The sequence below is a fragment of the Anser cygnoides genome, chromosome 7 (genome assembly GCF_040182565.1).
Source record: "Anser cygnoides isolate HZ-2024a breed goose chromosome 7, Taihu_goose_T2T_genome, whole genome shotgun sequence".
NCBI classification, from domain to species: domain Eukaryota; kingdom Metazoa; phylum Chordata; class Aves; order Anseriformes; family Anatidae; genus Anser; species Anser cygnoides.
Window position 1 is genome coordinate 1,807,501 of NC_089879.1, and position 27,374 is coordinate 1,834,874.

The following is a 27,374-nucleotide window of genomic DNA, read 5'->3' on the forward strand; positions in this document are numbered from 1 at the left end:
ATCTCAGCACAGAAGATGGATAGCAATAGATCAATCCAGGCAACATCTGAAGAATATCACATTGGATAAATTACAAGATTTTCTCAGAATTTCCAGAAGCAATAAACTGGTCCTTCAGAATACAAAGTGCTAACAGTACTGGATCTCATTTCAATGCAAAAACAAGAAAACCACTGACTTAAAAATTAAGAGCAGCCTCAACTCCCATGATAAATATCAGGTTATATTTACTTTGAGTTAAAAGAACATGGCACCAGCATCCAGCGCAACCCCTCAGAGTTGTAAAATGGAGACTGTGCTGAAGCTTAAACCAGCTGCGAAGCAATGGTCTGCTCAAATTTGTCAACCCAACGGAAAGGCTAATGGAAACTATCGAGGGGAAAGGGAAAAACAGGAGCTCTAATATCCACAGAAAAATGAATTAAAAAAGTCTTTCTAGTCAAGCTAGTTTTGTGGACGAGAGCTCAACTGTTAGGTAAATCTGGAGACTCTTTGAAGGACAATCCAGTTGATGATCGCGCTCAGGCACTTGACCGAACGCCATCAGAAAGTCACTGAAGACCAGTTTGTATGACACAGAATTACTGGGGCGTATGCGGTGGAAGTTGGCTGACAGATAATACTTGAAAAATCATTCTGAACACACGAATGGATGAGACTCAGATTGGTGGGGTCGTTATGATTCAGTTTTCTGTCCAGCACTTTTTACGCTTTTACAGAATATAACAAAATCTATGACAATTAAGCATGTGGATGAAGCAATGTTGGACATGGTAATAAATTAAGAGAACGCTGCAGAATGAAGTGTTTGGCCTGGCATGGGGTACACCAGCACAAATAAAGACTCTTAAGCCTCAGGCTATACAAAGAGAATCTTTCTTATTTTAGACAGAACCATCACGGATATTTCTTTGGTTTAAACGATACAGTAGAAGTGCAGCAGATCAAGTTGCAGTATAGGAAACAAAGACCCTCAAGCCTGGAACAACGTAAAAATCAACTAAAAGGTACAAAGACTTAAATAGTTTATTTCTAAATAAGGCAACATTACACTGGACTAAGGAAAGATGATGCCCACTGCTGCTCCCCCTGAAGCGGCAGCAGGAAAACTGGCTGGGCTTGGGAGAAGCAATACAGGTGTTTACGTCATTTGGTTAATTTCATTTAAAAACACGTATCCTAACTACAGCAATGAATAGTTTTCCAGTTGGCTCAACAAGCAGAAAAGGAGGCTCAGAAAGCACCTAAACACATCCCATGAAGACAGATACACGCCTGACTTCGCATTGCCCTTGCACCTCTGCCTTCCCTGGTTCCTTTGCATTTTCTGCCCAGGGCAGATGTAAAACTTACCTATAGGAACAGAGGAGCCGTTTATCATTCTTTGCAGAATATTTTTTCGTGGCTTTCCAAACACCACCATGCTGACCAATATTAGATTATGCACGTATAAAGACTCTCCCAGTACTCCCTATCACAATTAAAACTGCTGCTACATTTACTTGCTAGTTATTTCTAATACTTTACCAATGAAATTCTTAATTTTACATTTAGAATTTTTTTTTCTTAATTGAGAGACAGCGGTATTATTTGCAATATCTCTCAAAAGGTTGAGCCAACTCAAGACTCTGCATGTGCGGAAACCCACTGCAACAGTGAGTAAGAAGTATTATTGGGCTGGATGATCAACTTCAGATAAACCAAAGACACTGGTAAGACTGTTAAAAGTTTCAAATGTCAAATTCTTCCTGTGACAGTACGGAAATCATATGGCATTTAATACTGATGATAAAGAAAGGCAGAGTATTTATTTGTGATAGGCTGCATAATTCTACACAGAACACACTTTCTATGCACTTCACTTTATGACAGTATTATCTACTACTAGTATATATGCACAGTAACTCCAGAAAGTAAACTAGTTTACAGTGATGTATGTGGTAATCTATCATAAAGTATACATTTCTAATTTTAAGTATAACTCAGCATAATCCTAAACACCAGGTACTTTACAGCTGCATTACCTACACTTCAAGTCACGTTTCCTAATTTTTATGTGGTAAGTAATCGCTAGTACTATAACCTCATAAAACAATTTCTCTTACAGTGTCGCCTTGAATTTTTTTTTTTTTTTTTAAATATTACTTAAAACTTTTGAGCTTCCTTACAGAGGGGTTAACAGCTAGGAAATGAAATTCCAAATATAATTGCAGCCTAGCCATAAAGTTGCACTTTTGGTTCAGATAGATGTTACCTCAATGATAAAAAAAATAAAAAAAAGTCAAAGCAATTCCAGCTAACTAACCCCTGGATGACACTGATCCAAACAATTAAGTAAACACAGCAAACACTCAGTTACAGAAAAATAAGGCTCTTGGAAAAATGGCTCCAGAGCCTTCTGCCAAAGCAGCCATCCCAGTGCAGAATCAAATGCACTTGTGTCTTTCCCGGCAGACGTGTTCAGCTTTTTCCCATAAGCCTCCCTTGACTTTACAGTCTTTCAATCTTTTTGGACAATCTGTTTCAGAACTTCAGCAAAGGTTTTGTGAAAGCCAGTCAGGAGCTCCCTCGCTGCACTTTAAATCCTTCTTACTGTCCTCTTCGGCACAGACATCTCAAGAGGTAATTTCTTCCACTTCATACACAACAGATTCTAGCCCTGATCATGGCTTTAGCAGAAACCACTACCGATTTCATTTCAATTTGATTCATTTGAGCATATTTCTCTGTATATGTCTCAGGACAGAGCGCCCTTCTGTAAGGCCATCAGGATTTCACTGACTCACGTTCGGCTTTTTGTATGCCCACACTGACCGTCCTCATGCCCCTTCCTGCTGGCAGCGTACCGGGGAGTTGCCTGCCTTGCACTTGGCACTAATTAGTCCCGATGCAGCCTTGATTGTTATTTGACAACCTTCATCTGCCTCACCTTTATTTATTACCTCACCTGTGAGAATTATTTTAGACACCAACACTATCTTGTGATACACCTGCGTTCCCTCCCAGCTTGATGCCACCTGCAAATTTAGCAGCTGTGCTACCTCAAGACATATCTCCAGGCGATGGCAAGAATGCCATCTGAGGATGTCTAAAGTCCTGCTAAAATTCAAAACATCTTCTCACTTATTGTGAAAAGCCTGATATGCAAATAGTCAATGGATACCACCAGAATTTGCCAGCCCAATGAAGGTTGCTGCACCCTTCCTCATCGCCATCCCAGCGCTTAAATATATTTAGAACAAAGGAAAACAAACATCTATCATTTCCCAGATAGTTTTATCCTCTACCCAAGCCTCTCTGCTAAAGTTAAAGGCTATGTGCTTCTCCCTTTTGATCAGAGATCTGATCCCAGCCTCTGTGAATTTTCAAAAGTCTCTGCTAGTGTGACTGCAAGTGCTTTAGCCAGTCCCTCAAGTACCCTCAGATTAAAATCATCAGGCCTTTTAAAACATGCAGGACTCTAGATCTCCTAGGCTGAGATCTTATCCCTTTTCTGCTAGTATTAATTGTGCTAACCATCTGCTCACTTTTGATTTTTTTTAATTGAAAACAAATGCAAAAAGACATTGAACACTTCAGTCTCATTTGCTAATAGCTCCCTGCTTCCCTCAAGTAGCAGACCAAACACTTTACTTGGTCTTCCTCCTATTACTAATGTACTTACCCATCGATTTCTGTACATCTCGTGCTAGTTCCAGCTTATTTCTGCCTTACTTCCTTATTTTGTCCTTGTGTGCCAGTACCGGTCCTTGTTCCCATTTCCTTCTCGTGGGGAGGTTTCTGGATGTCTGCACTCAGAACCATGCAGCCTTGCAGCTCTCACTGAACTTCTGCCACTCCTTATGCTGAAACTTCCCCTCCTCTTTGATTAGGGTGATGGATCTTAACAGCTTTGCCTTAAATCACCTGTGCATATTAAAGCCTATTTTCTTGAAGGGCACTGCTTTCATTTTGCAGATTTTCCTGCTGTTTCTTTAGGGTCATGACCATCGCTTCCGTAGCCCCTCATGCTTATTTTAGCTTACAGCTTTGTGCCATGACCCAGTACTACTACATCAGAGTAAAAATCTGAGAGCTTCTCCCTTCCCTGTTCCACGTCACAAAAATGTCAGCTTGTTGAAACTCCGTTTTGCTGCATTTGTCCCCAAACAGGTGTCTGTGGGGTTCAAGCCTCCTTATCTGCTGACGCTTTAATCTGCCCACTGCTGGGAGCGCCCTGTCCTAGGGGAACTTGTTACCCGGGTTTGAAGTCTAATTTTTTTTTTTTTTAATGAAAAAAAGCAGATTTATGACAAAACTCTTAATTGGCTGTTAGCAAGAGGAGAACTAAAAGTGCCGGTGTGCAAAGTCTCTGACATTTCATTTGAGGTGATCAGAACACGTATTCAAAATGAATAAGGGTTACAAAACCCTGTCGGCTCCTGGAGCCCGCGAGCGACCAGGCAGGACAGCCAGCTTCCAAGGGGGCCGACACATTTCCGTGACTGATAGTTTCCCTACTTCAGAACAACATTTTAGAAGCACATTCAGTATTACACTGTTATAAGGAAATAGGAAATTTCCAGAAAGTATTTGAGCTTAACAACTGCACTCCTTGGTATTTTATCAATCTTCAGCCGTGCTCAACCACCAGTCTATCTTGGCTTCACCTATGATACATGGCTTTATACGTACAGCGTGGTACAAGAGATTAACCTGAGTTACTAGAAGTACCAAATTTAGTAATTAATCTGAACACTACTATGGTATTTCTTATATTTGAAGCTTTTACATAGCCACCGTAATAAAAACAACTTCACTTCACTGCTCTGACATTTAAAGGTGGAACTCTCCTTTTGCCTTACACAAGTTTAAATGAAAAAACAAACCCCTAATACTACAAATCCTCTCCTATTAAATAATGTGGGGAGGAAAGGAGTGATTTGTTTCTTTAAATTCCCATGTTCAATGCAGAAAGAAATTTATTACTACTCCACGAATATTCTAAGCATATAGTATTCCTTCTTTTTATGTAAGTGGGATTAGGGCAAAGGAAGTCAAAATAATTTTCTGTAATGAATCTTTGAGAATTGCCACATGAAGATAAGCTTATTTCATGCCCAGAAATCAGGAAATAGCAATCATCAATCCACATAAAAATGAGTTTACCTTGGGAAAACTTTCTTACATGTTGTGAGCTTCTTCCCAATTATTGTACATTCAAAATACTTTTATAAAAATCTTAAAAATAGATGCATGAAGACGCAAGTGAGAACAGCAAAGGTATACAAATACAGCAAGAACACAGAAGGTCTCTACAGACAGCTTCTGTGAGATGACTTTAGGACTGAGGAATAGAGACAAGGATCTGTAAATTTTGGGGTCTTTTTGTATTCTGGTTACACCATTTTCTTGAGGATCTTTTTGAGGATATTGAGGATCTGCTAAGCATCAGACCTATACAAATAATTCAACTAGACTTGCTACATTTGGGCAAGGTGTACCAATATCTGAATCTGTATGATAAACCTGAATTACAGGTTAATCTATTCTACAAAGCCAAAAAAGACATGAGTTTTCTGCTTAAAACTGATAGCCACAGGAAGATTTAACAGCATTTCTAACTTTCATGGCAGTTAGAAGTTTTAGGATGGATTAATCGATGTTATTCAGTGACACTGAACCCATCTAACTGTCCTGAAGTGCAAACCCAACATTTCGGTACCTTTCCTATGGAGACAAAGGAAAACTTCCTTCCTTCAAGAGATAGAATTCCTTATTTGACACTGGAATACACATATTGGTGGTAAAATGAATAGATCTGGAAAACACAGCAATTGCTTTATCAACACTGAAAGGTGCTGATGTACTTTAAGTCTTCCAACCTCCCCTTGGCCCCCAAAACCAAAAATGGCTAAAACTATTTGATAGCTGGTGAGAAGCACAAATCCTTCATACTGTGAAAAAACCACACATATTCACAAAGGAGCTGCGGGATTTAAATCTCAGTCTCTCAAAATAAAGCAAACCAAAGCATACTGGAGATTTAATTTAATATACAGCCTCCATCTAACATACCAAGGAAGAGACGCTCAGTCTGTTGGATTTATTACAACTTTACGAAGTGTTTTTTTAACAGTAATTTTTTCTGTGAATAACAACACTGGTGTTTGGAGCAGCTTGCGAAGCAGAGGCACAGGGTCCTTGGCCTCTCTGTTTACAGTTATGCTGCCACTTCTCATGTTGCCTGCGCAGGTCATATGGGAATAGTCCAAAATGCACCAATACATACTTTTGTCTCCTCAGAAGAGTGTTTTTCACACTATTATAGTTAAGAGCATGCCAGGTTTTACACTTAGACTTTATTTTTCAGAGGTGCATAATTATAAAAATTTACTTTAGATTCAGCTGTCTATACACAACTGTAAATATAGACACTTCCAGCTATTAAAAAATACTTGGTTCATTGCTTTTTATGTCTGATATTCTGCTCTATTTATGATGTAGGCTTACTGCAGCACAGGATACCGAGCTTTCCAGTTCTATATCTGTACATGGCCATAGCAAAATTGGAAGGAAAACACTACTTCCCATTCTTGAAAGCTGGGTTTCTTGCTGGAGCTGAACAAACCACCTTCCTCCCACAAAAGAGTATTGGAAAAACCATTTACACTCTTTCTTTGTTGCCATCAGATTCCAACATCACATTATCTTCCAACATTTATCTGTTTGAGGAGCTGGGGAAGCCTAGGATGATATTTTTTGTCCAACACAGCTAATCAGACATTTCTATTATTTCTGATCGTAGCCCAAGTGATTATGGGACACAGATCAGAATTTTTATGAAGCTGCTTGCAAGAAAAGTCACAGTTCTTCTTACGGACTTGCGATGTTAGTTACTATGACTTGCACCAGCAGCCAACACCTGGGAACAACTGGAGCTTCCTCTTCAGATGCCACCGCCAGCTAGCACAGCTGGGACACAGCCGTATTACGTAGTAAGGCTTTCACTGAAGATATACCCATAACCCATTCTTTGATAAACCCTGAACTTGGAAATTCTCTCCCTTCACCTTCATTGCATTGGTTCTCGCCTACCAGAGGTCAGAGTTAAGCACATACTTCAGGAGGAAATATTTTCTGACAGCCTGAAGAGGAGTTTCTGCCTGTGGAGGAGATTAGGAGACTTTTGCGTCTTATTATTACTAGAGCACTCATTTTAACCAAAATAAATATCAAAGTTTAATTACAGGAAGTCATTAATATTGCTGGAATTTATATGAAATAAATCCTGTTTATAGATTTGAATAATCTTTTCTAAGCTAAAACTGTTCTGGCCAAAGAGACTTAAGAGTTATTAGTGGTCAACAGATGTAACTTAAAGATCTAAAGGGTAAGAAAGTTTTGCTCTCTCGGGAAGGTAAAGCTTTAATTCAATGCCTCTCTAAGAGAAAGGATTCAACAACACAAAGCTATGGGGACCCAGCTGCGTGCTGAAGAATGTGGCCATTTGACTTCGAAAACAAACTTTTTGTCTGGTATCAGATACTTCTGTAGTTTCAGTTATTTATCTAAAAACACCTCATTTGTTGGAGGAAATAAATCTCTACTGAATCTCATGCTATGCTGGTCTCAAATGGCAGAAATAAAGAAGTTCAACAACGAACTGCAGACCGCGCGAACAGTGTGCACAAGTGCGGTTACCATTAACCAGGCGTCTACAGAAGGAACTGGAAGTAAATTCAGCCATTAGATGTATAGATGGGGTTATACTATCAATCAGATACTTTACGGAAAAGTCTAGGACTAAGAGCTGATATAAAAAAATCAAACTCTTGTGGTTGTTTGGTATCAACTGAATAGTGGGAAAAACTGAGGACTGTGCTACAATTGTGCATTCGGGAGGGTGGACGATTCCTTGGCGGCTCCTCAGCCGAGGAGAGCAGAAATTCACGTGGAATACTTAGTCAACAAGCCTCGTACTAGAGGATAACGCCTCTAGTTATTTTTAGTCAATAAAAAGGAGAAAAATACCCAAGTGTGTCTGACAAAGAGGGACTGGAAGTACTGGAGGATTTTGAAATGTTAAGACAGAAAGCTTCTTATTTCATTCAATTTGAGAGGTGAAGAGGGAACTGTGCCACAGTTTGGAGGCAAGAATAAAAATTCCATGAAACAGTCTCATGAGACAACTGATAGCACTCATCCATAGTTGGTGACACTCTGACTCTTTCATGAAAAAGGCAATTTTGCTTCCCAGAAAAATATTCTGGCACTGGGGATTCAAGAGGACAAGACTCTCACAGCGATTTCTGACTTCCTAACCCATATTAATATCTACAGTTATCAAATCCAGAACTTCAAACTATGACTTTGTTACAAAGAGGATTCTCCAAAAATGCAAAGAGCTTTTTCTTATATCATGTATTTACAGCTGAAGAAAACTCATCTATTTAGCCATTTTTTCCCCAATAAAATCTGTTATTGTAATACAGCTTAGCAGAGAATTCTTATCAGGAATGAAGTTGTATTACACATCTCAAACCTAGGCTAACAGTTGGAGATGTTGAAAATATTCTGAAAATCATTTAAAATAACATTTGATTTTATAGCAACAGTAATCACTTGCGTAAGACCAAAACCTTCATTTAGCAGAGTGGGACAAAAGATTTAGAGCATTTTTAATTGAGTTTAACAGAGTATCTAAATTCCTCTTTTCTGGCAGATTTTTGTTCATTTAATCAGGTACTGTTTCGATGTATAGAAAACTGACCTTCTGCATGCGAGGATTTTCTGCTTACCTGAAATCCCTTTTTAAAAAGCAACCATGAGGTGTACTGTAGCTAGATAAAAATATCTCCCTAACGAATAAGTTGGAACAGAACACAGGGGAGACACTTTGGGAAAGAACAGTCTCTTTCAAGAAAACTTGCAATGCAAAGCATTGGTTTCTTGGTTTCTTGGACAAGTTGTTGGAAAAGATAGGTCAGCAGAGCAAGTCAGTGGCACAGCTCTCCTCTTACAACAATGCCGGGTACCAACCACACATTGGAATTTCCCCCTTTCAAATAAGGAACAAATGTAATCAAACCCAGGAAACCATCTTTTTCTAAGATGTGTGGCTTTTGATTTTTGTTTTTCTCCTGTAGGAAAGAGATAGTAAATAATCGCAGAAAATTCAGGATGAATATTTCTAAAAAGAGTCGAACATGACTGGCAAATGCAAACATTTAGTGTGAATTGAATTAATTTTGCATTGTAGCCTTTTGCACTTCTTACGAAATTAATTCTGGGAACTACAAGATGAGAAGTCACTGGCTTGTTTCCAGCACCTCCTCAAAGTCATCTGGCTGAAAATCGGCTTCAAAATTGCGTATTTATTTTGGATGAATTACATATTTCTAGTGTTTTGAACGGCAAAGACAGACAGTTAAAATATTTACATTACGGCCTAGACACCAGTAGAAGAACTGGTGATTGTTTGCATACAAAATCATTTTTCCTAAAAAGAATAAACAGAAAAAAAAAAAAGGTGGTTGACATTTTGGAAATCATTCAAACTTCTGTCCAAAGAAATGGTTATACTTTCTAAACAAAACTACTGTCCATTCATTGCCAATAAATTACTCTTAATTAGGTATTAAATAAAGTATTTGACTTTACAAACTGATTTAAAATTACTAAGCGTATGGTTCAGGTCACTTGTATGAAGTGACCATTTTTCTGAAATCCACACAACTGTTCTTCTTAACTGCAATTGATCTTTAACCAGGAGTACAGTCTGATGATCCCAAGGCCCAAATTTTCAACAGATACAGAGAACCCACAAAATAAATGTTTTTCGTACATGAAAATCACGTACACAAAACCTGAACAGCTCCTTGCTGTCAAGTCTGCTTGCTCACGCCAAACAAACCTTCCCTAAATGTCAGCATTGTAAGATAAAGTTGGTGTCTTCAAGGAAATAAAATGTTATTTATATCTTTACATCTTCAACCATCATCACCAAAGATTACAACACATGAACTGTTAACAACTGCATCATATTTATACTATTAGATGTACTTACTGCTGCGCTGCAATATGAATTAAGCTGCTAAAATTTCAGGACTCATGACATTTCCTACTCATTCCTAGACAATCAAACCATACTTTCTTGTATACAAGTTACATTTGTTATAAATGTAATGTTTAGCGCTATGCTATGGTTCAAGAATTTGTAATCTGTACAGTAACATTTTGTCTGCATGGCCATAGGAACTATTTCTATTTGCATGGTAATGAGATTTTACTTGGCAAGGTGTTCAAGGAAAAGATGCAATAATTTTAACACTTGGGTGTGAGACTTTAAAACACATTCAATGAAACTGGGCAAAAGCAATACTTAAACCCCAAACTTTGAGCAGACCATAGAGCAGGAAAAGGAATGCAAGACTACTGAAAAATAACCAGAGAACCACCCAGGTTTGTTGAAATACTCAAGTACATAGGACAAAGAAAAACCTTCTGCCCTGTTTTACTGTAGACTTGTCTCCTGTGAAGTAATGAGGGTCCGACAGACAGACAGTCTGGCAGCAGCACGGAGACGGACAAGGTGAGATTTTCATCTCGCTTAACCCCTGCAACCAAAATGAACTTGGACTCTGCCTCTGCTCTAACCAAAAGCCCTGATGTTAACTTTAAATAATCTAATTAACTTTAAGTTTGCTATCTATCTTCTCCTATTTTCGCCTTATAAAAAATAAGCTTTGCTTTTACTTTAGGAAAACTGGTACTCACACTGGATCATCCGCTGCCGTACTGCTGAAAATGTGATACTATCTTTGACCTCAGACGTGTAGCTTGAATAATGATATAGGCATCTGAGTAGATGATAAACAGATCTTATTTCCTCTGCAAGAAAGTACTGAGAAATTTAACTAAGGCCAGTGGAGTAGAGGTGTTCGGACAGGTTTAAAAAATAAAAATTGCACGGCTTCACCATCAAACCGCTGCATCAGTTAAGCACACTGGCATCACAGAAAATGATTAAATAATGTTTCTGATGAAATACTTCCACAGATCCTCATTTTAAGAAATATTTCATTATTGGGTAACTGGTTAATCTCTCGGTGTTTAGTGAACACCTGTCAAACAACCAGCAGTACTGTAGTTATTGCTGCTCCATGACGGGAGGCCGAGCCAACGCAGTGCAGTACCCAGAAGAACACTCACTTAGAAATTTCAGACCAGTTTCGCGAACAAAGACATGCTGCAATTTCATTACTTCTTTTTAAGGCAGCTAAGCTCACCTGAACTATTCACGGCATAATTCTGAAAGAGGCCACTAAGAGACCTCGGGAGACCTTCTTCCAGAGCTCCATCCGATAAGCTCCTGCTGCCCACCAGCAGCGCATCTTGTCTCCCGGTCAGAGCCCTCGCCGGACCTTCTGCCAGCACAGCCACACGAGGTGCGACCCGCAGCTCACCACCCGCACGATGGAAGCGGAACCCGGCCCCCACAGATCCCTGAAGATGGCTGCGTGCCTACAGCTGCTCGTGGGGTTGCACCACGAGTGGCTGCGGTCCCAGGCTGCCACCGTGGTACGAGTCTGGGGACAGAAAGGGAGACGAGGGCAGTGTTCGGGGGGCTGAAGCCCCCCCCCTCTGCTGTTTCAGATGGAAAGGAAGCACCTTATTAAGACAGGCATTTAACTTGCGAGCCACTCAGTTTGCCATGTGTAAACACCACGCTCCTCCCCTTACTGTACTTTACTGTGAAGTATTTGGGATTTTTATAGTTAGCGTAGATTTGGAAAATAAAATCAAGAAACAGATCTTCGGCACCCCTCCATCAGTCAGACCGACCGTATCTCCTGGCATCCAGATCCCGTGGGACTCTGTAATGAACACCGGTGCCATCCGTGCCCGGGCACACACGAGGGGGTAGCTGGATCCCGGCTGCGGAAGCGATGGGCACAAAGCCGCGGCGATGCCCGGCCCCGCTGCCGCTCCTGCCTGCCCCGGCCCCGCTTCTGCCCTCCCACAGGAGCTGGGACAGCGATACCACGGACATCTCCCCAAAGCAAGCAGCAGGCACTGCATTAGCTTTTCTGACGAGTCATCTCTACACCTCCTTTCTCAGAAAATTTCAGATTTTGTTTGCATGTATTTCGGAAAACACTACCAGTGTTTTTCAGCTCTGTAGATTCAAACCCCAAACCACATTTGCTTGAATTAGATTACAGGTCCACTTCGAGTCAAAGAAACCGGAGAGGCACAGTGCCTGCCTACAAAATGGTATTCACTTTGTGTTTTGTAACATGCTGGTTTTGTTTTGCTGCGAGAGAATTCACGTTATTCTATTCCATCCGTAAAGCTTTTAAGCAAGTTCGCCTATGATGGTAATGGCATTTTTCCTTACCCTGTGTATACGACACACCAAGCTCTTCGATCTAGGTTGTCTCGTCAAACAATACAGCTTTGAAATTACTGCGTATTAAGCTTTGATCGCAGAGGTCACCAAACCTTCTGGACGCTACGGGAGCCTGACCAAGGCGTGTTCCCCCAGCCCGGTGCCCCTTCTGACTGCAGCCCCTGCCAAGCACACCAGGAGCAGAAGACACAACCTCCGTACCAGGCGACCGCGCTTCAGCCTGTCCGCACGAACGCCTCTTCAACGCCCAGCAGAACAGGGGGTGCTTCGTTCTCAGGGTTTACACATCTGTGAAACTTTACATCTAGCGCAGCTGTACACGTCATTACCTGCATAAACATCCTCATTCTGCCAAAGATGATAGGAATGTTGCCATTTAGTGGCAGAATCCACGAAGCCATATTATTGTTTTAAGTCTCCTTTTGCCCTTTCTTCCATCAAAATCTTATATTCTCAGAGTGAATAAACTTCATGACAGCCCACTGAGGGATCGGAGCAGGACTGCATACAAACGCACCGGGAAGCTGCAGCAGGAAGAGAACCGGGGTCGCAGCTCGATTAGGGAAATTTAACAAAATAAAGAATCACCGCGCCGGAGCCCATATTTTCCTGCATCACAAGCATCGTTATTTTGATTCATATGCTTCAACTGAAGCAAATACCAAAAGCAATTTGTGTAATAACACATCAGAAAGTTAAACCAGAGTAAGCAAACCGTAGGAAATTCATCACCGGAGAACACAATATCAAACAAGTGTATCCCAAGGAAGAAAAGCAAGAGGTGAAGACAACAATGAAACAGCAAGAATGCATCGAATGTATACAAGAGGGAAAGCAGAGCGAGGGCAAGAAGCCAGACACATTACACATGACATAAGTAAATAAATCAAAGGAAGTGAGATTAAAACCCGAATTAACTGGAGGAGGGGGAGAGCTATAGCACCTGCATAGAGGTGTCCACCCCATGGAGATTAATATCACACAGTCTATGAAAAGTCTGATTTGTAGTGGCTGAGCAGGGAAAGTAAGAAAAAGATTCACATTTCACAATCAGAGAGCTGAAAAAAATAATCAGTGTCGCTATACCCTGGTTTTCAAACTGCAGCACCCATCTGAAAACACAGCAGGATTGCTTGAAGCAGCTCATGGTAATTTTGATTTATATTACAATAAAATGATACTGTAGTTTTATTTTAAACTGTCGATAAATGAGGCAAATTTAAAAGCAGTTTGAAAATTGCATTTTTTCACATTTGTTTTACAAAGTTTTAATTCTTTTCTAGCACATCTCAGTACATGACGGGTCAGTTTTGCTTTTCAAATCTTTCTGTACACTTACTGAAAAAGCAAAACAGCAAACCTTTAGTTCCACTTTTTTTTTTTTTTTTTCTTTCTGATTCCACACAGAGCAACTTGAAGCTGCAGATAAATATCAACTGTTCTTCAGCTGGGTGAGTATTTTGAGAAGTATCAATATCACAAAGTCTTCAAATGCAAATCACGCTCACTTCAAGACTTCGAGCATCAAAGCCTTATTCTAAACAGGAACAGCGGGAGCATGAAAAAAAACTTATATAATGTGGTGTTTTCAAAAATGTTTAAGAAAGGCAGTGATATTTGCCTATAGAACAGCTCTGCCGCCTGGAGCTGTGGTGTGAGGGGGGAGAGGGCAAGGACGGGCCAAAGCCTGAGCCAAGGCACGATGCTGCCGCAGCGCCGAGGGCTGCGGGGTACAGCCTGCGCCCAGCCAAAACGCAGGTTTCCCAGACCCTTCGCCTCCTGGGAGGGGAAAAAGGATTGGGAACAGAGACACTTCCCTCCTCCTCCTCCTCCCCTGGCTCAGCTCTTGCTGCAGTCCCACTAAGAGGAGGAAGAATAACGTCGGAGCACTGAGGAGGACGAAGACCTTCCCAGCAGTTATTCATCAGCATGAATATGCAGACTGATGTCGTAGTGACTTGCAGCGACTCATTTTTAGGAAATAGTTAATGGTGGGAATGGTCATCCTGCTTAAAAATATTTGGAAGTTTTGGCCTTCTCATGAGAAATTCTTCTCAATTTATTTGTAATGGTAACCACAGAATGAAAGTGACCGAGGCGACTCTGAATCATGGAAAAACCCCGTACAGTCTCTAATGGTTTGGAGCAGAGCTAAAAACAAAGTCCAGCCTGGTGCATTTCTGTGCACTAAATTCAGCAGATTACTGACAGGAAATGTTGAAGGCTAACGCGAAGGAAGGCGACCCACAGACACAGCCATACGACTTCCACACCTTGTCTGGCGAAGCGCCCGCAGAGCTCCCTGTCCCCGGACGCCCACCACCGCCCCTGCTGCGTGGCCCTGCCCTGCTGCCAGCTGCATTCAGCCCACCGCAAGCTGCCAAGTGGTCTGCTTCCTCACTGGAAGTCCACCTTGTGAGCTTCTTAACCTGGGTTCCCTCATCCTAAGGCACACGCCTCATGCAAACGGCAAGGAGGAACAGCTGCAGTGGCAAGCAACCTCACGTACGGACACGCGCACACGACACTGGCTGCGTTGCCCTGCAACTGCTCCAGCCTTTTGCTTTTAAAACAGCTTCTTTTTGGCTTAAAATCACATTTATATATATAAAAAATAATGTTAAGTGTGATATGGTGGGATCTTACGTTGGCAGGATCACAGCATCACCAAGAAGGCTAGTACGCGGGTGGATAAAACTGCTGACTTTTCGTAATTTCGTATGAAACAAATTCCATGCCACTAAAGTAATAGTAAAAACAGTCAAGAGAATAATGGTATGGAAAAATATAAAAACTGCCAATCCTCCTTTCCCTCAGGTTTTCCAACCACCTGCTGGCAAACTGCATTATATGGGTTTTCTTTTTTAAATATAAAAGCCCCATGAGAAATAAATTAAATAAAATCAAAGTATCCTCAACATTTTCTACAGCATTTATTGATTACGGTATTTTCACGTTAAAAAGTTGCTCACGTGCTTCTGCAACCTATTTGCCTGCTCTGTGCGTACAACGTTGCAGAGGGGCACAAACACACAAAGCAGCAAATAATATGTGGAAGTTTCAATGTTAGATATGCGAGACCACAAAATTAATGAGCGTCTTTGGAGTAATAATTTGTAGACTTCACAGAGAACCAGGGAAGATTATAAATGCTGTTGACCTAGAAGAAGTAATAGAGAATTCACTATTCAGTACTGAGGAACAATTTATAAGTGAATAAAGTCTAGCGCACAATATGACTGCTTTCTGTTGACAGATGGCAGAGAAGTGTCTTCTCCATTCTCTCTCATTAAAATAATTATGGCAATGTATGTTAGTCTCTCTTCAAGCCTGGCATTTTCGCAGCACATACAGGGGCATCATCATTGTAGGAATAAGGTTAAATAATAATGGAAACACATTTCTGGCATGCAAAGGGCATTTGATATTAAACTTACCTGCTTCCAGAAATAACAGCAGGGAGAAATTTGTTAGCTCGGAGTAAATGAAATGATTTAACTTATTTTAACAGGAGGTTAATTAGAGCTCTCTGCTAACTTGAGAAACACGTACCAAAACCAGGTCAAGCCACAGTCACACTGATGAGCCTTTGTGTTATGCAACTCCTCCAGAACTGGGCTTGTTTCTCGTTTTTACCTTTGCTGCCAATTGCTCACTGTAAAACTGCAAATCAGATGCAGTCCAGTGTGAAACTTCTTCCACAGCTGTCAAATAATAAAGTCGGTGTAACTGCGGAGAGAAAATTTAGGTTACTAGAAACCATGTAAAAAATATTCCACGTTCAAGTGTACTTCCTGCATGGGCAGTGCTTTTGTGTCTGCTGCGTGAGCAAACCACCTTGGGAGGCTACGTGGTACGCGGGGAGGCACAGAGCGCTAGCCTAGTTATCCCCTGCACTGCTAATTACTCTGATGGGTAGTTAGAGGGACACAAGTTAATCACCACCACGCCACAGAGTTTCAGTACCGTAAGTCAAAGTCCCCACTGTAATGCATGACATTAACACCACATGATGTCATGGCTGCACGAAAATTATCCGGTGTCAGCACTGTACACTCCGCTGTTTCTCACCGCTGTTCTCCCCAATATGATTCACTTTCATTATTTATGAGACTTGTCTCACTAACCCTCAGCAACGGTTCCAAATAATGATAGGAATCTGTCAGTGTAGGATTGTATTTCTCAAAACAATAACCACAGTTCCTGGAAATGTCAATATGTCAATTGAGGGTAACACATCTCTCAATAAACCAATATTTTGTAAAAACAAAACAAAATCTAAAAAAAAAAACACCCACAAACCAAACAACACAACCAAAAAAGAACATGCACAGAAAACGGAAATTTGAGCTCCACCGAACTCTTCTCTCACAGTGCTGGGCAGAAAAATTCATCCTTCCTGCCAGGTGGTGGAGACAGAAAAGCACATTTGTACTTCCCAATTGCCAGTCTTGAAACACTCAATATTTAAGTACTTAACATTCATGAAACACCATGAGAAAGGAAATGAGGGCCTGGACAAAAGTCAAAGAGCTTACGCCATGGCAGAAATCGAACTGAAATTCAAAGTCATCCCAGGTATAGAAGAGTAAATAGGAGCTGTATTTGAGAATTTTTTGAAAAAAATGAAAGCTCAAATTGGTATTATTAGGAATGGCCACTTTGGTTGCTAAAAATTGGTTTTAGCAACCGTGTCACTGTAGAAACTTGCAGAATAACAATATCTTACTTCTAGCAGCAGAGAAGGCTGCAGGACCTTCGTTCCTCTCCTTCATACAAAGCTCAGTAATACAGCATGAAAAAAATTGTGCTAAGTCAAGTCCTCAATAGTTCCATCCTGAGCCTCGTGATTTAGAAAATCAAGAACTACCTGAGTTTCTACACCACTCATGAAATGGATTGAATGTTCCTGCATTTTAACCTAAGCCAACCAGAATAAAGGTAATCATCAATCCCTTCCATCAGTTGTAGATAACTATAAATTAGCTTTAAATTTGCATCTTAGTATCCATTCTCTCAAATTCCCAGAGGCCAGTGATAATCAAAGAAAATATTTTTTACATGAACTAACCAGTTCTGAAAGCATTTCTGTAGCTATAGTTGAGACATATTACATTCATTGACTAAATACACATCTACAGAAGTGATACACGTAACTATTTTGGTGCTACAAAGCAAACCCTAAAAACCAGTAAAGCCACGTCATTTTTTACATTACAGACTGGTAATAGCAAAGGTTTTTTCCACAAAGGTGGCCTTACCCCATCCAAGTTTTTACAATACTGGTTTTGCTTCATGGGCAAATGCTACAAAGGAACAGTTTCACCACATTACAAAACTAAACGAGGGAAGGGTTTTTCTCAGGACTCCGTCAGTACTTTTAACACATAGCCAGTAAAAACCTGAAGGTGTTTCAGATGTTTAAATGATCAGAAAATTTAACGAATATTTTCCACTTCTGAAGTTCGAGAATCTTGAGATTTCTCATACCAGAAGCATAAACACACACATGCACACAAACAATCACAGGAAAGCAGAAGCAATCTCCACAAGACTGGAGGTCGACAGAAAAATGTGTTAATTTGCTAGTGGAACGTTCGAGTAAAAAGCAGAACTGTTCTAAAACACAGTATGAGGAATATTAAAAGCACTAAAATTTCTGTTCCCCATTGCAAGTCTCACATCTGTGTGCTGGGAATAAGGGAAAATAAACCATATCTATTTTGGAGAGTATAAATTTATCCGAACAGCAATAAATTCCTACTCATGACACACACTACAAATAATTACACAACTGACTTCCCTAGCAAATCATCTTGAATTTAATCTTTCCAAACTCAAAGGCTGTCATATCTGGCTAATACAGCACATCATTTTCTACCAGTTCCATGTGACGTGGTCTGGTGTGACACATTTATTGCCGACTTTTCCAGAAAATTCCAATTTCTAGAATTCAGGGGGCAAAAATTATCAAAACTGAGATTTGGTCTAAGAGAAAATTAAATAAACTAGCTTAACATGACAACATGCAGCATGTAATCTTAATAAACAGTAGGTAAAAGTGGTAATTAAACAGCTTATAGATTTCAAAATGAATAATCTCTAATTATCAAGGAGCATTATTCAGGTAAGTAAATATAATGGAATAATAGCATGAAATTACAAGAGGAACATCTGCTGTGAACAGCACAGGAGCTACAAACACTTGGATTCGTTATGCCAGAGTAGAGTTTCTCCAAGGAAACAGCAGAAACCTTTACTCTTGAAAAAACGAAAGACTGGATCGAACAGGCGTGTTTTGTGCACGAAGGAGGAGACGGGCGCTCTCCACCCGTAGCATCGCAAGCCTCTGGTCATAAGGTCCGAGTAATAATTGGATGATTTCTCAGCTGGAATCTTTACTACGCAGCCATGAGAGCCATCGACGTTAAGCATCTCCTTCAGAGGTAGCAAAACCTGACCAAGGATATAAATATCAGGAGGTTGTGGAGCTTGAGAAATTAAGGGCTATAAAGAAGCAGAAGGTGAGGGGATGATCTGAGATACAAAACACAATTGAAAAAGCTAAGCCATTAAACGAGTACTTATGTTGTCCTACAAAAAGCCACAAGCATCTAAGGACCTGAAAGCACCAAGCGCTGTTCTCATCTTTAAGAGAAGGAACAAAGCATACCTCTTTTTTACTGTGTCTTCCATTAAAAACAGGACAATGCATTTCTGCTCTGTAAGAGGCATGCATGACTTAGCTGTTTCACAGAAACCACCTTATGCTTTCAGAAGGATATTCCTGATTCATCATTTATTCCTCATATAAATGAAAGAAAATTTAAAAATATAATTTTTCCCCAAATATCTGTTAACATTTCAGAATTAATCGATGCTATAAAGTTCCTTTCTTCAAACAGCAAGCAAACACCCATTGAGAAATGCAGTTAACTTTGGGTTTTCTCACTGTCATGGCCTTCAGGACTATCCTTCCTTGTGCCCAGTGAATGCAGTTTTCTACCTCTGCCTTACTGATCACAATTATCCTGATTTCTTGTATTTTCTAACTTCCTTTATTTTTTATTTTTTCCTTTTTCCCCGCTCTTTAAGTTTGTTTGCTCCCCTCGTCTGCTTGCCCACTCTGTGCACTCTTCTACATCATGATTTGGTCACTACTTTGCAGAAGAACCTCACAAAGACATGACTACTAGATATCATCTTGCCTCCTGATCTCTTGTTGCTTCCTCCATTTCAAAGCAGTTCTACAGCTTTCCTCTGAAATCTTCTTTTTCCCTTTATAGCAGGGTGATAATCTGCGTCATCCTTGTCATCGCTGAGATCGGGTGAAGAGGAGTGGATCACTCTCACAGTAGATGATTCGATCACTTTTCCAGTAGTGGGAAAATGTCACCTGGCCTCCTATTTACTTTTATTTTACATCTCAAGCTATCGACAAAATCACTTTCCTTCTCCCACGTCTTCACTGTTCCTTCCAAAACCCAGAAGGTTCTCCATCTCGCTTGCTGAAACCCTCCAAAGCTCTCTCATCACTCATGTTTTTCTCATTTTCTCCACCTCGTTCTCCCCTCATGGTCAACCCAACCTAGCTCCCTCAACAGCCAACCCCACAGTGACCATTTGTCTCAAACGGTCATTTCTGGTTAAAGGGCACCTGAAGCGCCCAGCCTTTGATTTGCTCACTGACGGGCTGCTCCCACTGACTACCCATGCACCTCTTGCAGGTCTGTGGAAATCACCTTCCCCGATTTTCTTCCCAAAATGCAGACGGACACCAGCGTTGGATCGGAGCGAAAGGCAGACAGCTGTAAGTCCGGCTTTGGGCCACATCGCTAATGCTATTCTCCCTCGCTTTTTGCTGTCTCCGTTACAAAAGGCTATTCCTGTTTGCACAGTCAACAACATTTACATTTTTCAAAGCTTTCTACGCATCCTTCAGCATCTGTGCATGCATTTATCCCTACAAACATGCTCAGACATATACAAAAATAATCACAAGCCGCTTAATATAAGGCGACAGCTCTGATTTTTACTTTTTAAGGCCCCAGTAAATTAATTATAAGCTGTTTATTATGGAAGTATTACAGATTTTCTAAATCCTTCTGGTTTACCAAAATGAAAATTTCATCAACTGCATTAAACAAACTTTCCCCGCGTCATTTTGTGAAATGGCGACACTTCGGCACGAGCGAAGCGCAATGGCCGTGGGACTGAACAAAATTTGCTCTTTGCCACCATAGTCGTCGTTCCCAGCCCGTACACACCAGTTCACTAGTGACAGGAACCGTATTTATCACACTAACAAACACCACCCCCCCAAATGAGAGACTTAATCTCTCTCCTGCACATGTTGTCTTGCACAGCTACATGCACACGCGGAGCAGGTCGAGTTTAAACATCAGTTGGCACACCTATCAATCCACAGCAAACTTATCATAAAGCAATCATAGCTTAATTAAAGCCACAGAGAGGTCAATATGTTCATATGCAAGATGATTCAGTATGATGTCACTTGGGTACAATCAATTAAAATGCACGGTATATTTTTTAAATGGGAAAACCTGAGTAGGGAGCCTGTTGTCTACCCAAAGGTTTTCCTACGCTTTAAAAGCTTCATTTAAATATTTTCTCCTTATTTATATGCACAAAAGTAATAGTTATATCAGATATTCATAGGTGATTTAGATGATTGATACCAATTTCTCTTCATAATATGACTAGCAAATAAAAAACACAGCAGTTCTAATATAAAAAAATAACATGTGACAAGGTTTCCTAAAACATTTCTATTTTGGACCTCACAAGCTAAATTGCTTTTGCTGGCCCCTTCCACCTCTCAGCATGGTTGACAGACAAATTGATCGAAACATCGGAAAATAATATGCTTGCAAAATTTCTCTGGGTGAGTTTTCAGTCTTTTGAATTTTTCATACAAGAACAAAATGAAAGATTGCCTCCTTGATTTTTCCTCCATTATGCGTCCCCATCTTATGTACTACAGGAACATACAATACTTCAAATAGCAGCAATACATTGTAAACAAAATGTATAACATTTTTCATAGAACACCCAAGCTGTACGAAGTTAAAAGACTGGGTAGCAGGCATCTTTGCCCTGCAGATTATGTTGTTCAATTATAATGAATTCATACATTTGAAGTTGCCTTAGGGCCTCTCATTAGACTTAGGGGTGTTTATTACAGGAAATATTGCTTGTATCATTTAAGAAGCAAGAAGGCTAGATGATTTGATTAGAAATGTTGACAGTTGAGGTGTGTAAAAAATATGTCATTCACCCACATTTTCCCCCACTTTAATATTAGGATCCTTCATTTTTTATGAATTCTTTAACCCGTTCTTCCCTCCCCACGAAGCCCATGGTTTTTACAGCAAAGTCCACTGTTAGTGCTGTGTATCCCTCACCGTGAACTACTATTCTGACACCAGCCGCGATGCTTTTTACCTGGCAACCACAGCAAAATATAAATGGCACATTTCGGTCGCTATTTTTCTCCCCGTTTCCCCTGTGCACGCATGCGTGCGGCAGAGCAGAGCCATGCTCCCTTCCTCAAGTAGCTCCACTTTTTGTAGTGCAAACACCACAGCCCCCCAGGCTCCTACAGAATTGTTAAATTAACTTTTATGATGTTACAGAAAAGGCAGAATCTCATGCATTCAAATTTACACCTCATGAAATTTAACCAAATTATTTTCCTCCATATTGTATAGGAAAACCTGATAAATAGTTTGTCAGGTTTTGGTCCAAATTAAACAAGCCCTGAGAGATTATTTTGAATTTAAGCAGTCAGCAATGCTGATTAAGTTTAACGTGTGGATCAGAAAGCTAGGGAGAAAGAATAATTTTGTTTGCTGATTTCTTGTTACATTTGCCACATTAAATAAATATATAAATTATTACTGTTGAAGGCTAATACTACTTTTAATTCCTATACTACATAAACTGACCTTTAATTGTGCTTTAGATGATCTGCAATTCAGAGAAAAATAATTTGCACTAAATCTTCTGACACCTAGTAGCCTCCCCCCGCTTTCTATTAGTAGCCAACAGCAATTTTTACAACATCTTGAATTCGCTGAGTGGTTACTATTTTTTTTTCAGTGATTTCAGTCTGTGTCCCCAAAACCAGAAGCATACATTTTTAAAAATCTGCTTCTAAAATAATTCAGCAAAAAGCATTAGGTAATTACAAGGACAGATAACATAGGTAAGGAAACTCAACTTCTGGTTCTCACATGTTTATTATTACATATAGGCTGTCTAGCTCGAACTGGGCTTCCATTTTCTACATTATGTATAGACAGAGAAATTTAAATGAACCCAATGGCTTTACTTTGAGAAATTTATGTAACTTAGAGAAAACATGTATTTGAGCAAAGAAAACTCTATCAGATCTTTCACGATTCAGACTGAGTCGTAGCACCATTTAAAAAGGAACAGAAAAAAACTGAAATTACTAAGAATAACACATTTGCATTTTTACATTGGAAATGTTTCCTCTGTGCTGAGGCAGCCTGTAAAGGAAGATATGTATTTAAATTAAACCTTAGTGATTGCACTGATAGGGACGTTCTTGTTAACAGAGTAAAGAAACAGCAATGGTATTCAAAGCAATTAGGCCAAAATGTGTTGTATGATAATAATCTTGGAAAAATTTCTAACATGACTTGTCAGTAACTGCTTTTCTCCTCTAAGGACCTGGTATTTGCCATTGCATCCTTCCTGCAAAATATCGCAGAATGCTGGTAGCTTGCAGCCAAATTTTATTTTCCTGCAGCAGGTCAACAGAAATCAGACTTAAAAACTAATTTGAGTACTGCATTTGCATTTTTTTTTGTTTAGTTTATGTTATTTATTAAAAAGGTGCTAATTATAAACACATAAAAACTAATTACATTGGAATACAGGATATTTCTATTTTTATTGCCTTTATATCCCCTAACATCTATCAACCAAATAAAATTTAATCAGGTGTCTAAATGCTTACGATGAAATCTCCGTTTTTGACGATTGTTTGATACTCAGCTGTAGAACAGGGTCAGAAATTTGTTTTCGAAGGGTTGTATCAGAACTATGTGGTACTCATACTCTCTGCAGCAACCAATTCTTTCCTTTCCCCTAGGTCCCAGGGAGCTCTGCATAATGCACCATTTCCTTAAGCGAGCTGTCCTGACAGAACTGCATCCCGCTGAAAAGCACGGAGCACCAAACGCACCACACGAGGCCATTTGGTGCTCAGCTATGCTGTTGCCAACCCCACATTGAAAATTCCAAAATGGCAGTACTGGCTCCGTGCAAAGCCTGCATTTCATTTTACACTGATCGCTCTAAAATTCGGTTAATAACAGCGCATTCAGTGATCAAATATTTTTAAACTCTTCTACACAACACCAGCTATGTTTTCACCCGATTTGTATGCAGCATCAGCAACAAATCAGCTCTGCATTTACTATACAGAGTCAATGTGTAGCACTTCAGAATTTGCTAATCTGCATTTACAGATGCTTACGTCTCTTAAAATACTTAACTAAATATGTTAGGGTGTTTAAACTGCAAGCTGCCTACTATCTTCAAATATCTAGAGAACTAACAGTAGCATTCTTAAGTTAGGAGTGACAAATACTAGAAAACCTCCACAATTTGGCTTCCATATCTCTGAATTGGTATTTCAGTGACAGATGTTTGTTGCGGCAAAAACCTCTGTCAGAACAAAATTAGGTGATCTATCATTTTAAGATATGGTCTTCATATACTGTTTACTCGAAGATATCACTTGCCTCAAGCCAATTTTGACCAAGAACATTTTGTGATATGGAAGTGATTTGTATATCATCATTTTTGTGATAAATGTAGCTCTTGAACACAAAATAACCTACTATTCCACAGTATTACAGTTAAAACTCCTTCACCAGTAAATCTGTACTACTGCTTTTATTACTACAAAGATACTGTATCTAGACTCCAATGTATTTCCCATTTTTATTCACTGAATAGGGTTGCCTGTTTTCTTGCCTTCAGATCAGGGAGTCTGGCACCCCTGCCACACCAGCTTTGTATCACAGTTTTGGGGGGCACAGGAGGTCCCCAACATCCACCACAAGGCGTACCTGCATATTTGTTTCTGCAAACAGGCTAACAGAAAGACAGAGCCACGCAAAACAACAGTGCCGAGGCAGGGACTGCCCCACTTGTTCTGCAGCCCGTCACCTCCAAAATTAACCGTTCAGTCCCACCACCACTACTTTAGGAGCAACATCTCTCCGCCGGCAATGTAAAGCCGCCTCTTCCATGGATGATCGGAACAAAGTGCCTCACCTCCTCATCTTCTGCATCTGCTGGGGGGGGGAAACGTGGACGTGCTGACATCAGCCAGCCACGAAGGACTGCAAACTGCCATAAACCGCAGAAGTTGGACAAATAACAAGTAAAGGTGGATGAGAGAACAAGAGAGACATCTCAGGAGGCCAAATAAACATGAGATGCATGCATCACTTGACCTGAGCAAACCATCTTAAATGGCAGAGTTGAGGAGTTTCCACCACCTATTTAAAATTGGACACCTCTTCAGAGACCACTGGTTACTAGGAACACCTGTGAAGTAGAAAATTAATTGGGTCCATAAATTACTATATAAGCCACTGAATAACCATAATACAGTAATGAGCTCCAGCCATTACTAGCCTTGGGTTAATCTAAAACAAAGTCCTAGAGATAAGGGGCTCTAGTTTTGCCTCCTTCCCAAAGTAACAGCTGACCTAGAATAAATTGGGCCCAGTGGACAACTAAGAGAGCAGCACCATCGTGCACGAAGGCCGGTCCCTCGGCCAGTGAGTCACTGGATTTGCAGTCGGCCTGGTGAGGGCTTGCAGCAGAAGGAAACTCACGTCAAGAGCTGACTTCACCCAGCGCCCACTCCTTTATGGGAAACACAGCCCACCGAGGCTTCTGTTTGTTCATTTCAGCTTAAAACGCGGTCTTCTTCAGATAAACGGTGCCGATGTTTTTCCATGGTGCTAGTCCATTTGTACCCAGAGTAAAAATGGTCGAATTAGCTCAGAAATACAGGCAAAGAAAAGCGCTGGCATTTGACAGATGAATCAACGTGAGTGTTGCGTGTGAGTCAGCAATGCTCCGCAGCCGAGCAGACGTGGGATTCTCCCACGACGCACCATGAAAGGGTATCAAGGTATTTTCATACCTATGGGACTAAACTGGGCCAAGAGGCAGAAAGGCTGCACTGCCTTCCACACGGCTCCAACCCCGCTCCTCCACAGGGTGCCTCCCTGCTTTTCTTCTAGGGCAGCGTCTTGTCCAACGTGTTGACCAGCCTTCCGGCTGTCCCCACGCCACCAGGTCATACCTGACTCCGCTTAAATCCCCGGTCCCTCACCCAAGTTGTGCAGCACCACTTCAAGATCTTTTTTTTTTTTAATTTTTTTTTCCCTGCTAGAACTGAAAAAAAATAGTGCAAGTCCTTATTAAAGGGTAGGATCGGGCAATACCAACAAAAATTTCCTTACCAACGCATCGGGCATGGTATCTTACAACCTCTACCCAGGAGAGCTGGTTGGGGTTTCTGCTCCAGTCTTGCTCAGCTTCTCACCCTCCTCGACTGCCCACACCTCTGCAACGAACCCCAGCACTACACCTGCTCTCTTCTTTTGTCCACCGACTGCCAGAATGGGATAACCCAGCACTGCGACCTGCTAGGCACCACTTCTGGAGTAAAAACAGTGTTATGAGGGGAAAGACGATTTTAGTCTAGTTACAGTGGCTGGAGACAAATTTTACTGGGGGATGGTGGGAACACAAGTCTTACCATCAGGCCCACAGAGCTGGCGAAAACACTAAGGGTCAGACGTACAAGCACTAAGCTAAGTGAACTTAAAAGAACCACGAGCGCTATGGCCTTTGCTTCACAGGCTGAGATTTAAAATAGCACAGATCTAGCTGCAGAGCTAAAAATAGGACACGGCAGTCTACACAGCTTATTAAAAAAAAAAAGCTATACTTCAACAGATGTTAATTTTGCTGCACATGTAACAGCAGTTTTCAAACAAAATATCTTTTATGTTGGGAATTGTGAGCAGAATTTTGTGCTGTTTGATGACAACCACCCAACTTGGTGCTCGGTAAAGGAAAACTGGAGGTTATTCACATGACAGTCTCCTGTAGCACAGAGACTAGCTCAAGTATAAGTTTGTGCTGTCACTGATTATACACCTAGAAAGCGTAGTGATATACCAGGACTCGACTCCACTAGCTTCAGTACTAAGAGATAAGAGCCCATGCCTCAAGGATAGGAAGTCATTAGTATCCGCATCAAATCCGGGTTAGGCTAGTAATGACAAAACAGCTCCGTAACAACCGTCCTGAAAAAGGTAGCATGAATACTGTGTGCACAGAGGAATGAGAAAGCTCTCTCTGAGTCTGTTTCAGAACAACAGACTGCCTTTACTGAGCGTTACAGCACAGTGCCCCTGGAAGAGATTGCCTGTCAGGTGGAAACACCAAAAACTTCAAGCCACGTACAAAGAAAACCGTGAAAACCCAATTCTCCTCTTCACAGCATCTTCCATGTGATCGTCTCCAGTTATGTCCTACGCTAGAGGATCGGTCTGGAAAGATCCCTCTTCTCTGTAGCAGGTCAAACAATCCTTGTTGGTCCCTGCACACTGTTGCTGCTCACCCACCGTGCTCCTCGTCACATGGGAGCGGTCCCGGCTCTAATCAGCTGTCCTGGAAGGGATTATTAAACATTTTCTTCGGCCAAACTAAAAGGTAGGTTTTGTCTTCTCTGGTTGCTATCATACATCTCCTTCTCCTCTTCCCCATCAAAAGAAAGTGGGTAAACCACCGGAGGGCTGGGCACACCAGGGCATAAATAAATAAATAAATAAATAAATAAATAAATAAATAAATATATATAAAAAATATTTAAAAATAATAATTCTGTATA

The 27,374-nt window shown here is 40.7% G+C and overlaps 1 protein-coding gene and 1 long non-coding RNA gene across 2 annotated transcripts in view; both read right to left on the reverse strand.

Annotated features, from left to right (window-relative positions):
• LOC106038985 (uncharacterized) overlaps positions 1–4,426 on the reverse strand; it is a 66,724-nt gene extending 62,298 nt beyond the window's left edge. The window contains exon 1 of the long non-coding RNA XR_007167437.2: positions 3,665–4,426. This is a non-coding gene — a long non-coding RNA (uncharacterized lncRNA). The remainder of the gene's footprint in view (positions 1–3,664) is intronic.
• The window catches only part of MGMT (O-6-methylguanine-DNA methyltransferase), a 170,134-nt gene that overhangs the window by 97,376 nt on the left and 45,384 nt on the right, over positions 1–27,374 (reverse strand). The gene's annotated exons all lie outside the window — the stretch shown is intronic.